Here is a 15,834-nt window from a genome sequence, read left to right as displayed (position 1 = left end):
TGTGACAACTCATCAAGTTGTAAGCGCAGTGCTCGTCGTCGAACAAGAAACGGACGGACACAAATTCCCCCTTCAAAAACCAGTTTACTACGTGTCCACTGTCCTCACTCCATGCAAGTCACGGTACCCGCATTATCAAAAGATAGCGTACACGGTGTTTATGGCATCCCGGAAGCTACGACACTACTTTCAAGAGTGTTCGATAACAGTAGCCTCCGAAGTACCTCTTAACGACATTATAAACAACCGCGACGCGACGGGCCGGATTGACAAATGGGCCATTGAGCTCCTCCCATTCGACATAACCTACAAGCCACGGTGAGCTATCAAGTCGCAAGTTTTGGCCGACTTCATCGCCGAATGGACTAAAGCCAAACTCCCTAAAGAGTACGGCACATATTCCAATTGGGTCATGCACTTCGACGGCTCCAAAATGTTAGTTGGTCTAGGGGTTGGCATTGTTCTGACGTCCCCAACAGGAGATACAGTTCAATACGTACTCCAGATAATGTATACAGACTCCAATAACGCAGCCGAATACGAGGCCCTTCTACATGGTCTCCGGATGGCAGTCTCCATGGGCATTCAACGCCTAGAGGTGTGTGGGGATTCGAACCTCGCGATATCCCAAATAAATGGAGACTTTGACGCCAAGGATCCGAAAATGGCAGCTTATCACAACGCCGTCCTAAAAATGTCAGATCGGTTCGAAGGGCTCGAATTTCACCAAGTAGCCCGGGAAAACAATCAGGCAGCAGACGTCTTGGCACGCATCGGTGCAAAGCGTGATGCAGTGCCCCCCAACATTTTCTTGGAGAGGCTATTCAAGCCATCCGTATCATGGGAAGGGGAATCCAGAAATAACAGCCCGGATCCAACTGCACCGCCCGACACCGAACATTCTGACTCAACGGGAGGCTCGGCCAACGAAGTAACATCCTCAGCCCACGTAATAGTTGTAGTCATTGCCCTGTGGACAAAATCATTCCTAGCCTACCTAACCAGGCAGGAACTTCCCGAGGACCAAAATGAGGCACGCTGCATAGTGCGGCGATCTAAAGCCTATAAAGTCCATGAGGGAGAGCTTTATAAGAAAAGCACCACCGGAGTCCTTCAAAGGTGTATCTCCGAAGAGGAAGGGCGAAATCTCCTTTCTAAAATTCATGCCAGACTCGGCGGGCACCACGCCGCAGCCCGGGCCCTTGTAAGCAAGGCCTTCCGTACAAGATTTATTGGCCGACGGCCCGGGCAGATGCTCAAGACTTGGTCCAACGATGCGTCGGTTGCCAACTTTTTGCTAACCAAAGCCATATGCCACCCACCGCCCTCCAAACTATATCCATCACCTGGCCCTTCGTGGTCTGGGGGCTTGACATGGTTGTAACCCTTAAGGGAGGAACCCACAAACAAAAATACCTACTGGTCATGGTGGACAAATTCACCAAATGGATAGAGGCCAAGCCTGTTAAGACGGCCGAATACGGACCGGTGATAGACTTCATATTAGGGGTCGTACACCGTTACGGCTGTGACGCCCGGATAATCAAGCTACAGTAATTCCCTGCTAATGGTCACGTCACCACAATTACTGTTGTTAAACTCACGTTGGTTCAAAACCGATTCAAATTCGAATTCAAAATCAGGTCAAAGAAATAAAGGTTTTCAAATATTAAAACTAAAATGTTCGGGATGTGCCAAATAATTCATAAGTAATATAGGTGGGTAAACCAAGTCTTTACAAAAATATTTAAATGCACTAAACTAAATAAAACAGTAGCAAAAACAATTAGATAAATGCCTTTTATTAATTATAAAATATTAAACCATTTTATTTGAGGTTTAAACTTTTGTGGCAGTGTTGTAATTAGTAGAACTAATTTAGGTACTACTAAAATATTTTACAAAACTAAAATAGATTGATGAATGTAATCAAACAGAAAAGAAATAATACAAAAAAAAGGAAGGGAGAAAACCCCCTGTGTTTTTGGCCCGTCGGGCAAGTGGCCAACCCAGCCGAGCCACCCTGGCGATCCCTCCCCTCTCCCTGTTCACGCGACCGGGTCGCTATAGGGGCGGGTTGCCCCCGACCACCTCGCCGGCGTCGACGCTGGGAGGGGATAAGGCGCCTCCCCGCGCCTCCTCGGTCTCCCCAGTCCCCACCTCGCCACTCAACCCCACTCACCTCGCCCCTCTCGCCCAGATCCACCTTTCCCCCTCTGCCGATCTGGAGGAAGGGCCGGCGCGCCCGTCTCCGACGACCTCGCTTCGCCGTGGCCACCGTCGTCCCTGCACCCCTCCGACTAGTCCTGGAGATCCTGCGTCGACCACTACGTCTCCCTCGCCCACGAGACCACGCCGGAACCACTGCATCACCACCATGCCGTCTTCTTCCTCCTCGAGCGTCATCGACCTCGCCGACGATTCCGACTGCGGCAAGCCCTCCCCGAGCTCGCTTTCGCACGACTACAGGGCCCCGTGAGCTTACCTTCCTCCCCTGACCCCCCTGTGCTCCCGTTCGCCCGCGAATTCCCCATGTTCGAGCTCACCGCGAGCTCGCGGTCGACGCGGCCCCTCTGCTGCGCCATCGTGCTCCCTGGCCCCTGGGATGTTCTGGCCTCGCGCTTGCTGGCGCCCGCTCACGCCTGTCGCTCCCCACGGCAGCGCCCTGCTCCCTACGCACGGCGTGCCCGCTGCGAGGCAGAGCCCCGCGCTGCTCCTCTCAAGGCTGGCGCCCCTGCAGCCCACCTCCAGCAGCCCCCACGGCCACCATCCGATGCCCCTCGTCGCGATGTGCCTGCCGAGCCCACCCACAGCTCCGGCCGTCGCCGGAGATGGCCGGCCGACGAGCTCTGCCACCCCGGTTTAGCGTCGGCGGTTAGCCGCCGTGAAGTGCTGACGTGGCCACGTGGTTAAGCCACTAATGGCCCTAATTAATCTAACCCTAGCCCTATGACAAGTGGGGCCCATAGCTTAACTAATCCAACCCTTAAAAAATAGATAATGTGTTAATTAAATCTTAGTCACTGACATCGGGGTCCCACTAGGCTTTTTGACCAGTCAACCGTGGACCAGTCAATTGCAGACTGGCCCACCTGTCAGCCTCTAGTACACTTCCGTGTACGCAGAGCTGGGTACCCGTAGCTTTTTAGTCTTTATTTTCGAATTAATAGTAATTTCAGAAAATTGATAAAACTTTGAAAATTAATAGAAATTAAACCGTAGCTCGGATGAAAAAGTTTTCTACATGAAAGTTGCTCAGAACAACGAGACGAATCCAAATACGCAGCCTGTTCGTCCGCCACGCGTCCCTAGCATAGTGAACCTGCAACATTTCACCTCCGGTTCGTCTGTCCGAAAACGCGAAACACTAGGGATACTTTCCCGGATGTTTCCCCCTTCAGCGGTATCGCCTATCCCTACGTTAGGACACCCCTAGCACAACGTATTGCCGCGTCTTGCTTTGTGTTACATTTGATTGCTCTATTATTTATTGTGTTCCCCCTCCGTTACTCCTTTCCGGTAGACTCCGAGACCGATGCTGATGCCCCTGTGGTCGACTACGTCATCGACGACCCCTCCTTGTCTGAGCAACCAGGCAAGCCCCCCCCCTTTGATCACCAGATATCGCCTACTCTTCTCTATACTGCTTGCATTAGAGTAGTGTAGCATGTTACTACTTTCCGTTAATCCTATTCTGATGCATAGCCTGTCATTGCTGCTACAGTCATTGATACCTTACCCGCAATCCTAAATGCTTAGTATAGGATGCTAGTGTTCCATCAGTGACCCTACACTCTTGTCCGTCTGCCATGCTATACTACTGGGCTGTGATCACTTCGGGAGGTGATCACGGGCATATACTATATATTTTACACTGTTACATTACTGGTGATACTGTTTGGAGATGGGGGCTGAAGGGGCAGGTGGCTCCATCCAGGTAGTGGTGGGCCTGAGTCCCCGACGGCCCCCGACTGTTACTTTGTGGCGGAGCGACAGGGGCAGGTTGAGACCACCTAGGAGACAGGTGGGCCTGGCCTTGTTCGGCATTCGCGGATACTTAACACGCTTAACGAGATCTTGGTATTTGATCTGAGTCTGGCTACTGGCCTATACGCACTAACCATCTACGCGGGAATAGTTATGGGTATCCCGGCGTCGTGGTATCAGCCGAAGCACTTCAGACGTCAGCGACGGAGCGGCGCGCGCCGGATTGGAACGTAAGCCTGCTCTTGTATTAAGGGGGCTAGTTCTGCTTCCGGCCACCCTCGCAACGTGCAGGTGTGCTATGGGCGATGGGCCCAGACCCCTGTGCGCTTAGGTTTAGACCGGCGTGCTGGCCTCTCTGTTTTGCCTAGGTGGGGCTGCGACGTGTTGATCTTCCGAGGCCGGGCATGACCCAGGAAAGTGTGTCCGGCCAAATGGGATCGAGCGTGTTGGGCTATGTGGTGCACCCCTGCAGGGAAGTTAATCTATTCGAATAGCCGTGATCTTCGGTAACAGGACGACTTGGAGTTGTACCTTGACCTTATGACAACTAGAACTGGATACTTAATAAAACACACCCTTCCAAGTTCCACAGACAACCCGGTGATCGCTTTTCTACAGGGCGACGAGGAGAGGATCGCCGGGTAGGTTTATGCTATGCGATGCTACTTGGAGATGCTACTTGGAGGACGTCAATCTACTCTCTTCCACATACTGCAAGACGGAGGCTGCCAGAAGCGTAGTCTTCGACAGGATTAGCTATCCCCCTTTTATTCTGGCATTCTGCAGTTCAGTCCACCGATATGGCCCTTTACACATATACCCATGCATATGTAGTGTAGCTCCTTGCTTGCGAGTACTTTGGATGAGCACTCACGGTTGCTTTGCTCCCTCTTTTCCCTTGTTTTCCTCTTCTTCTCGGATGCCGCAACCAGACGTTGGAGCCCAGGATCCAGATGCCACCTTCGGCTACGACGACTACTACTCTGGAGGTGCCTACTACTACGTGCAGCCCACTGGCGATGACCAGGAGTAGTTTAGGAGGATCCCAGGAAGGAGGCCTGCGCCTCTTTCGATCTGTATCCCAGTTTGTGCTAGCCTTCTTAAGGCAAACTTGTTTAACTTATGTCTGTACTCAGATATTGTTGCTTCCGCTGACTCGTCTATGATCGAGCACTTGTATTCGAGCCCTCGAGGCCCCTGGCTTGTATTATGATGCTTGTATGACTTATTTTATTTGTAGAGTTGTGTTGTGATATCTTCCCGTGAGTCCCTGATCTTGATCGTACACATTTGCGTGCATGATTAGTGTACGATTGAATCGGGGGCGTCACAACGGCGTCCCCCACATCATCATCACTAATAACGGCACCAACTTTACGGCCGAAGAGGTTAAACTCTGGTGCAAAAATATGGGCATCAAGCTCGACTACGCTTCAGTGTATCACCAACAAACTAACGGTCAAGTCGAGCAAGCAAATGGTCTAATCATGAGCGGCATCAAACCCAGGTTAGTGCAGTCCCTCAAGGAATCTAATATGCACTGGGTAGAGGAGCTCGACTCCGTACTCTGGGGGCTGCGGACCATGCCGAATCACACCACCGGATTCACACCATTTTTTATGGTATACGGTGCAGAGGCGGTTCTGCCCTGCGACATAATTCATGACTCACCTCGCGTGCGCATGTACGAAGAAAGAGAAGCCAAACTCGATCAGCAGGACAGTTTGGACGCCTTGGAGGAGGAGCGTTATGTGGCAAAAGCCCGTTCCGCATTCTATCAATAGCAGGCTCGAAGATATCAAAGCAGAGAAGTACGGGCCAAAACTTACAATGTTGGCGAGTTAGTTCTAAGCCTGCCGAACAAGAAAAAGGACAAATTCAAGCCCAAATGGGAAGGTCCCTTCATCATTTACCAAGTCCTGACTGGTGGAGCTTACTGTCTGCGAGATGCATCGGATAACTGACTCGAGCCGAACCCATGGAACGCAGCCCGTCTCCGAAGATTCTACGCCTAGCGCCGGACTCTGTGTTCGTCTCCTTCCTTTGTCTATTTTTTACACATTAGTTGTCTTATATTTCTCTCCTTCTCCCGCCTTTTCTCTTACAGCCTTTAAGGGCTCGTTCGCGCCTTGTTCGCAAACAATTGACGCGCTATCCACGCTCATTGTACCTGGGGGCTTCTTTAACAAAAGCTTGTTTATACGGGCCTCATGCCCAACACATGTGTTACACTTCCGCATGTACCTTTTATTCACCATTGTATGCATCGATATGACTTAAGTTTTGTCCAAGCTGGGTTTCCTGGCTCCCGTGCTTACCCCTACGTTCCCGATTGTTCGGCTAGGCGGTAAAGGGAGCACCTCTGCAATTGTTACTACCGGGTCAGCCGGATGTGTACCTCAGACTGGGTGAAGCCGAAAGCTAGCGTTCTAAAGGGAATATTTGGTCGGTGAACTAAAATATGATTTCCCACTCGTTTAGTTGTCCGCCCCCAGATGCTTTTCTGCTTTTTTTTGCAGTCCGGACATGCACTTTAGGGCATGCCTCCTAGGGAAAGGAACCCCTAACGGAACTATTCTCCCTGGAAGATGTTTCTTACTTTCCATGTAATATAACATAACTAGTTGGGCACTTGTCTATTCAAGAACTAATGACCCCTACGCCTGGTCTCCATGCATACCCCGGTTCTTACATAACTGAGAGGGTATTCGGACACACTCCGGACTATCGAGTCCCGAGGTTGAAGCGAAAAGGTCCGCCATGATAAACGATCTACAATCCGGCGAGAAGGCATTTCACATGTCATCTTAGATTACATAGTCAATTTGACTCGGTATATTCCTCTTCAATACCATCCAACAGGCTGTCTAGTTTACAGTCCTGTTGGGCATATTTTCCAGCCAACTCTACCTGGCCGTACACTAAGCGCACAGGGATTTCCTTCCCATCAGGCCCCACAGGTCCGACCTCGGCCATGTGGTTTGGGTCAGCCTCCGTGTACCGCGTCTTCACCATGGCCCAGGCCTCCCTGGTGCCTTGACGGCAGGACTATATCTTCCATAATCGGAAGCGTCGCCGCGCTCCCTTCAGCTCCTCTGCAAGCCCTCCAAGGCCTTCGGGCATGGAGACGGGTGGCCACAAGGCCTGGGCGATGCCTTGCATTACCTACCGAACTCGTTCGTGCAGTTGTGAGAGCTCGGGAAGAAGGTCACCTGTAGAACCGAGCATTTCCTCTGCAGGTCCACCTGTTAGCATACCTACAGACATAACTCTGTTAATTCACTTCCTCGCCGAACTCTTTTTCAAAAAGTTCGTTCAAGCACTTACTAAAAGTGTCGCGTCCAAGCCACCGATTCTCCTTCACGGAGTCCGACAGCTGCATGAACATCCTTTAGTTCCTCGCCCATCTGGGTGTTTGCATCTTGGAGATTATTCTTCTCTTGCCTCACCCTCATAAGCACGCTCTCGCCAGCCTTTAACCGGCACAAGAGTTGTTGCTTGTCCGAATCCACTCCGGCGCCATCTGGAATGTTCTTGTCAGATTTGCACACATGCCGCACTTCACAAACATACTTATCCTTTGAAACATATATTACCAGAGGGGGTCTCCTTGGCCTCCCCTGCCGCGGCTAGTGTGGCCTCAAGTTGGGCTTTGCACTCTTTCAGCTCCTGGGACAGTTGGGTATTCTTTTCTGTAAGATCCTGCATAACAAATGATCCTTTAATCAGTTATTCTAATTGTTTCAAGTCTCAGGGGCTACTGACATATATAACCATCAAATTTTCTCACCCGTATGTCTTTTACATACTGCTCTGTGGCTATGGCTAGACCATTTTGAGCGGCACGGAGGTACGCATCTCCCGTATTGAAGGCATCCAACGCCTCTTGGGAGAAACAAGCGTCACAAAGAATTGTCCGGTGATGCCTGTGGTTCATGGCACTCTCCACCTCGGAATTGGTGGCAGACATCCCATCCGCATCCTCTGTCGGAGGAGCATCCGGTGCGCGCCTCGTGTTCGCCTCCGCTTCCGGACCCGACTTTGGAGCCTGGCTGGTGGAGGCACGATTGGCAACCTCTCCGGATATAGTCCGGCGAGCGCTCTTTTTCCTGAAGAGAGCGCGAGCGTTAGTATGCCTTGAGGGAATAAAACCTGGGAATAAAATGGCACGCCATACCGTTGCGCCGACGTCTCAATACGAACCACACTTCTTTTCAGCCTGCCAGGCCTTGATGCCCCTTGTTGGCTAGCCACCGCAGGCTCGGCCCTCTACCTCAAGGACTTCCCCTACAAAAATGCCATCGGTATACGGTGATCAAAAATAAGCACGGATGGATCATCTCAAAAGTACTGGGACTTCAGTCTCGGCTACTTGAGAGGCTGGAAGTAGTCCGGGATAATCGGCCGTAATGGCCACCAAGGCGTTGTGCTTGCTCAATTGATGAAACACCCCATCGATCAGCTCCACGGATAAGTTCGAGTCCTCTTGGGAGTCCGGGTCGGAGGACCGTTCTGGGTCCTCGGGTTGTGGAGGGGGGTTGTTTATCTCCTTTACAGCCTGGCGTAGCTCCTGCGTTGAAATTGATAGACTGAATACTTAACTATGGGAATATGAAACGGATGGGCGAGTGGAAGTGTCCGCTTACCCAGCTTGGAGGATTATACATAGAAAATCCGTCCCGTGGGTTGACGCGGAGGAATTCCTCCTCTTCTCCCTTGTATAAAGCGGACAAGATCTTTATTAGAGCGGCAACCGATTCCGTCCCCTTACGGCCGCACCGGGTGGCGTCGTCCTCCCTGTTGAAATCCCACATGGGGTGGCCCCTATATTGAAGCGGCTGCACCCCCCGCATAATGTATGTGGCCATGACCCCGGTCAGGGTCAGTCCGGAATGAGCTAACAACCTTATCCGGCTCATCAGGTAAAGGACGTCCTTGTCATTTTCCTTCTGAGGGCTCCGTGGACGCCAGCTTAGGCGCTTCTTCAAAGGAGCATTATCGAACTCAGGGAGGCCGATCCGTACAGGGTCCGGCAGGGGGACGTCTTCTATATAAAACCATTCTGAAGGCCGGTCTTCGGACGCCTTCTTTGGGGTTCCGGATAGATATCCGGTCCCGGCGAGGTGCCATAGTGTGGCTCCGCCCACTTGATATATCGACCCCTCCTAAGAATAGGGCACAAGGCAGAACAGGTTCTTCCACAGTGCGAAATGAGCCTCGATACCCAAAAACAGCTCGCAAAGGGCTACGAAGCCTGCAATATGCAATATGGAGGCAGGTGTAAGATTGTGCAACTAGAGGCCGTAGAACTCCTGGAGCCCCCGGAGAAACGGATGAATTGGAAATCTGAGCCCTCTTATCAAATAAGGGACAAGGCATACGCGCTCTCCTTTGGAGGGATTGGGGACGCTCTCCGCTTGCTCTCCGCCATTATAGGTGGCAAGCCCGGCTCGAACCGGGACCATGTAGGCTGGGGGGAGAAACACCTTGGCTTGGAGCGCCACTAGCTCGCCGTGCGGGACGGAGCATCTCTCCCAATCTCCAGGCTGAGGGCTGGGGGGCAAAAGGAGGAGCGGCGTAGACCGGCCATGATGGAATGGATCTCTGTCGAATGCGCTCCGATGAATTCTCGCGGAGGGAAGATGGTGTGATTCAGATCTAAATCTTCATCTCTTCTATAGGCGGCTCATTTGTGCAGCTAGGGGGGTAAATGAAAAAATGCCCTGGCATTTCGCATTCGTTTGACATGTGGAAGATGGCCATTATTAGGCACAGAAGCCAAGGAGCGCAACATTCACCAGAAGCCGGACACTATTCAACAGGTATATGGAATTTGAGGAAGAACCCGCCTTGCAATGCCGAAGACAAATCTGCGCACCGGACTCATCGTCATTGAAGCCTGGTTCGGGGGCTACTGAGGGAGTCCCGGATTAGGGGGTGTCCGAATGACCGGACTATGACCTTTGGCCGGACTCCTGGACTATGAAGATACAAGATTGAAGACTTCGTCCCGTGTCCGGATGGGACTTTCCTTGGCATGGAAGGCAAGCTTGGCGATACGGATACGTAGATATCCTAACATTGTAACTGAAACTGTGTAACCCTAGCCCTCTCCGGTGTCTATATAAACCAGAGGGTTTTAGTCCGTAGGACGAACAACAATCATACCATAGGCTAGCTTCTAGGGCTTAGCCTCTCTGATCTCGTGGTAGATCTACTCTTGTACTACCCATATCATCAATATTAATCAAGCAGGAGTAGGGTTTTACCTCCATCGAGAGGGACCGAACCTGGGTAAAAACATCGTGTCCCTTGTCTCCTGTTACCATCCGCCTAGACACACAGTTCGGGATCCCCTACCCGAGATCTGCCGGTTTTGACACTGACATACGGGCTATATGAGTATACCGTTATGTCGTTTGGTATGACTAACGCCCCTGCCTATTTCATGAACATGATGGACAAGGCGTTTATGGAGTTTCTGGATAAGTTCGTCATGGTGTTCATTGATGATATTCTGGTCTACTCAAAGAATGAAGAGGAGCTTAAGGAGCATTTGCGTTTGGTACTTGGGAAGCTCAGAGAACATCAGCTATATGCCAAATTCAGCAAGTGTGAGTTTTTGTTGAAGGAAGTTGGATTCCTCGGACATGTTATATCCGGAGAAGGAATAGCAGTAGAACCCACCAAAGTTGTCACTGTGACAAATTGGGAAGCACCCACCATAGTTGGAGAGATCCGGAGGTTTCTTGGACTCGCGGGATACTATTGGAGGTTAATTGAGAATTTCTCGAAGATTGCGAAACCCATGACGGAGTTGTTGAAGAAGGACACCAAGTTCAATTGGACTGAGGAATGTGAGGCCAGTTTCCAGGAGTTGAAGGAACATCTGGTTACATCACCAGTATTGATCCTGCCAGATCAGCGCAAGGATTATGAAGTTTATTGTGACGCTTCTCGTCGACGACTTGGAGCAGGGCTTAGGCAAGAGGGAAGAGTTGTTTCGTATGCCTCACAACAACTTAAACCCCATGAGTTGAATTATGCTACACATGATTTGGAGTTAGCAGCCGTAGCGTATGCGTTGAAGACATGGAGACATTTTCTCATCGGAAACCATTGTGAGGTGTATACGGATCACAAGAGTTTGAAGTACATCTTCACACAGAAGGAGTTGAATCTCGGGAAAAGGAGATGGTTGGAGCTCATAAAAGATTATGATATGAGATTGCATTATCACCCAGGAAAGGCTAACATAGTAGCCGATGCATTGAGCCGCAAGAGCCATGTCAACACACTCTTGACTGGAGAGTTACCAAAGGAGCTAGCCGAGGATCTTCGTGAGCTATGTTTGGAGATAGTTCCGAGAGGCTATGTAGCAACATTGGGAATTCAGTCAACTTTGATGAATAAGATCAGAGAAGCTCAGAAGACTGACAAGGACATTGCCGAGATAAAGGAGAAGATGAGCAAAGGAAAAGCTAAGGGATTTCGTGAGGATGAGCATGATACCTTATGGTTTGAGGACCATGTTTATGTGCCTAATGACCCGGAGTTCAGGAAGTTGATTCTGCAAGAGGCCCATGATTCACCGTATTCGATTCACCCAGGAAATACCAAGATGTATCTGGATTTGAAGGACACTTTTTGGTGGACCGGAATGAAGAAAGATATTGCAGAGTATGTAGCAGTTTGTGATGTATGTCAGAGAGTAAAGTCGCAGCATCAGAAGCCAGCAGGATTGCTACAGCCATTGCCGATACCCAAATGGAAGTGGGATAAGCTAGGCATGGATTTTATCATGGGAATGCCCAGGACTCGTTCAGGCTATGACTTGATATGGGTTGTAGTTGATCGATTGACGAAGGTAGCTCATTTCATCCCAGTGAAGACCACTTATACCAGTGCTAAGTTCGCGAGGATATACATGACCAGGATCGTATGTCCGCATGGAGTTCCGAGGACCATTGTATCAGATAGAGGAACCCAGTTTACCTCAAAGTTCTGGAATCAGTTGCACAACACTTTGGGTACCAGGCTAGAGTTTAGTACCGCCTTTCATCCATAGACAGTTGACAGATCGAGAGAGGCAATCAGATTTTGGAGGACATGCTGAGAGCTTGTGCGCTAGATTATGGATCTAGTTGGGACGACAATTTGCCATATGCAGAGTTCTCTTACAACAACAGTTATCAATCCAGTTTGAAGATGGCCCCTTTCGAAGCTTTGTACGGAAGGAGGTGTAGGACACCATTGTTGTGGGATGAAGTTAGAGACCATCAGTTGTTTGGACTATATTTGATTAAAGAGTCTGAAAGGAAGGTTAAGCTGATTCGCGATAGGCTCAAGATAGCCTAGTCCAGGCAGAAGAGCTATGCGGATTCTAAACGCAAGGAGACCGTTTATGAAGTCGGAGACAGAGTTTATCTTCGTGTGTCCCCACTTCGAGGAGTTAAGCGTTTTGGAGTTATGGGAAAGTTAGCACCACGTTTTGTGGGACCATACAAAGTGTTGGAGCGTATCGTAGAAGTTGCTTACAAGTTGGAATTACCCGAAGGATTGTCAGGAGTTCATGATGTGTTCCACGTTTCGAAGTTGAAGAAGTGCCACACATAGATGGCTGATATACCTCTGAGATATAGTGCCACTGGAAGCGATTCAGTTGGATAGTGATTTGACCTACGAGGAGAAACCAGTCAGGATTCTCAATTTGCCAGCCGAGTCACACGCAACAAGGTTATCAAATTTTGCAAAGTTCAGTGGAGCCACCATACCGAAGATGAAGCCACCTGGGAGCGAGAGTAAGACCTACTGAAGGACCACCCTCACATATTTTCTAGCCAACCTGAATCTCGAGGGCGAGATTCATCTTAAGGGGGGTAGGTTTGTAACATCCCAAATTTTCAATTTGGAATGTTATACATTAGATCATCATTGCATATCATATTTTATTGCACTTTGGCTTGATCCTAGAAATTCTACGCAACTCAAGGACCCACGGATAGAGTTGGGGATTTCGTTATTTTCATATTTGAGTTTTCTCAAATTTTGAAAATAGGATCGTTTGATTTTAATTATTTTACCTTCGAATATTTCTATTATAAAAATAAGAGAGAGGGAATAAAATGACTTTCCCAAAATAAAGAAATATTGGGGATTTAATAATAAAATCAAGCAAGATTTTATTTCGGAGTTTTATCGCTATTTTATTTGAATTAGGAAAAATGCGCGTTTTTCAAAATTGCATTTTAGGCCCAAAGAAATGTTCATCTTGTCCGACTTATTTTTAGAGGACGGGGAAAAAATTCGGCTTTTTGGACTCCATTTAGTATTTCTTTTCTTTCCTTTTCTGCACGTCCGAATTATTTAAAAAAAAGGTTACCGCCTTACCGGGCCGTGTCCGACCTGGACACTACGCCCGGGCGGCCTTTAAAGGCCGACGGCCCGCCCCGGGCCGAAACCCTAGCCGCCGGATCCCGCCGCCGACGCCGCACCCCGCCGCCCGTCCCGCCACCGGAGCCGCAGTACCACCCAAACGGACCCCGACGAGGTAGTCGCCGGATTCGCCGCGGCTGCCGGTGGTTTTCTTTAGAAAACCGCCTGCTTTTAAAAAAACCGCGGATGTTTTTTTATATAGATCGCTTTAATTTTTTTTGGTTTATTTATTTTGCGGACGTTCGTCCGTACGTTCGTTTTAACGAACGGTTTTCGTTGTTTACCCGCACACAGCGAACCTTCGTTCGTTAGCCTGTTCGTCAGTTTTTCTTTTCCTTGGATTTTCCGTGATTATTTTCGATCGCGATTTCTGATCCGAATTTCGTTCTAGTATAACTTTTCGCTCGTTTATCAAAATTAGGTGATTCACGCACCTAGAGTTATGTATCAAAACCCTCTTTCCGTTTAACCTACTTAAACAAGTTTTTGCTAATGTAAAATTTGACTTAGGTCCAGATTAGTAAACGAAGCTTGTTTCTTTCGCCATTTGAGTTTCGTAGCTTCGTTTGATTTGATTCTTTTTGCAAACCGGAGTTCTTAAGTTGAACTTTCTGGTTAGATCTCTTATTTGAATTTTACCCGTGCATTAGATGAGTACTCATTCTATGCTTGTTTGTTCGGGATAGAGTACCCGGAGTGGGCAGCTTGCTACTACGAGTCTCTAGGTTTCACGGATCATCAGCAAGGCAAGTAACACTTTGATCATACTTCTTTACTACCCAGTTTTATTACATTAGATCAATCTTCAAACAATTGCATGGTTAGGATCTGATTAATATGTGGGTTTTGGGAAGTAGATGAGGTAGAACCTATTACCTGTTTTATTTATCAAAACCTTTGGGAGTTACTTCTACGTTTGCTATATATTGCCATGCTATGCTAGTAGACGTGGATTGGGTGAGTGTATCCATGACAAATGTGAGATTGTTAATTAATGGTTTACATAAGGTTGCAACTTTAATACACATCCGGGTGGATTGAGGCACCTGGGGAACCCAGTGTTGCCTGTATTTTTTGGAAATCCCGGGATAGCGTGTGATTATCCTATGGACCGCCACTCAGGCTCAAAGGGATCATGAGATTATTCATGCTAGAAACTTATGTGAGCAGCCGCAAGCTACTATGGGCTCTAGCATTGATTAAGTCGTGTGAACTCTTACAGTGGTAGACTAGCAGATGTTGGGGAAAGTAGGTGTATCTGTTTACCCATCGTAAGGTGCAAACGCTTCTGAAAGACTATGTCTCGGTCATCCGTTTCTCAAACACCATGTAGTGCGAGAAATCCAACGGAGGAGATCGAGACTTGTGGGGGAAGTGCGCAAACCTCTGCAGAGTGTACAAACTAATCATGGTTAGTCGTGTCCCCGGTTATGGACGTTTTGAGTATCTAGTACCTGGATTATCATGTGAATTCATCATGCTACTTAATTAATTCTGTTTGGGTTTAATGATGACGCTTAATTGGGGTTGAGTTGGGTGAACCTTCTCAATGTTTAACAACCACCATGATAGTTAAATAAAATTTATTCCTTTGTTGTAGGGAAAAATTGGCTTTATGCAAAACTGTAACCATAGAGCTTTCCACCAGCCATATATGCATGTAGTGATAGCATTATTGTGTTTACTACTCTCTATGTGTTACATTGCCAGCATATTCCATGTGCTGACCCGTTTTTGGGCTGCAATGTTTAAGTTGCAGACTTTTTAGACGACAAGTAAGGTGCCTTAGGTCGTCATCTTATACTCAGTGATGCCGTTGGAGTTGATGGACTCGCTTTATCTTCCAAGCCTTCCGTTGTTATCGTTATTAGATGGCCTTAAGCCATATTTATTGTAATAAGTTCTCTTTTGAGACATTCGATGTAATAGGTGTGTGATTGCTACTCTGTTATAAATCCTTCAAGTACTGTGCGTGTCAGCATTACCGATCCAGGGATGACACTGATGCACAAAGATCAGACTGTTTGAGGTGTGGTCGCTATAGATGTGCTTCAAAGTCAGCTTGACAAGTTCAAAATTAAGGATGGTGAAGGCATCGCTAAAATGTACTATAGGCTTGCTCTCATCACAAATGACATTGTCAGCTTAGGAAGTGAAGAGATGACCGATAAATTCATTATCAAGAAGATCCTAAGATCCTTGGATGGAAAATATGATACCGTGTGCACATTGATCCAAATGATGCCCAATTACAAAGATCTCAAGCCAACGGAAGTAATTGGAAGAATTGTTGCTCATGAGATGTCACTGAAGGACGAGGAAGAGCTCCATAACAAGTCAAGTGGTGCTTACAAAGCCTCGTGTGAAGCTCCCACATCATCAAGTGAGAAACAAACCTTCAATGAAGAATTG

This window comes from Triticum aestivum, chromosome 7B (genome assembly GCF_018294505.1).
Source record: "Triticum aestivum cultivar Chinese Spring chromosome 7B, IWGSC CS RefSeq v2.1, whole genome shotgun sequence".
Classification (NCBI taxonomy): Eukaryota; Viridiplantae; Streptophyta; class Magnoliopsida; order Poales; family Poaceae; genus Triticum; species Triticum aestivum.
The sequence above is the reverse complement of the archived record's forward strand: the minus strand, read 5'-3'. Positions refer to the sequence as shown.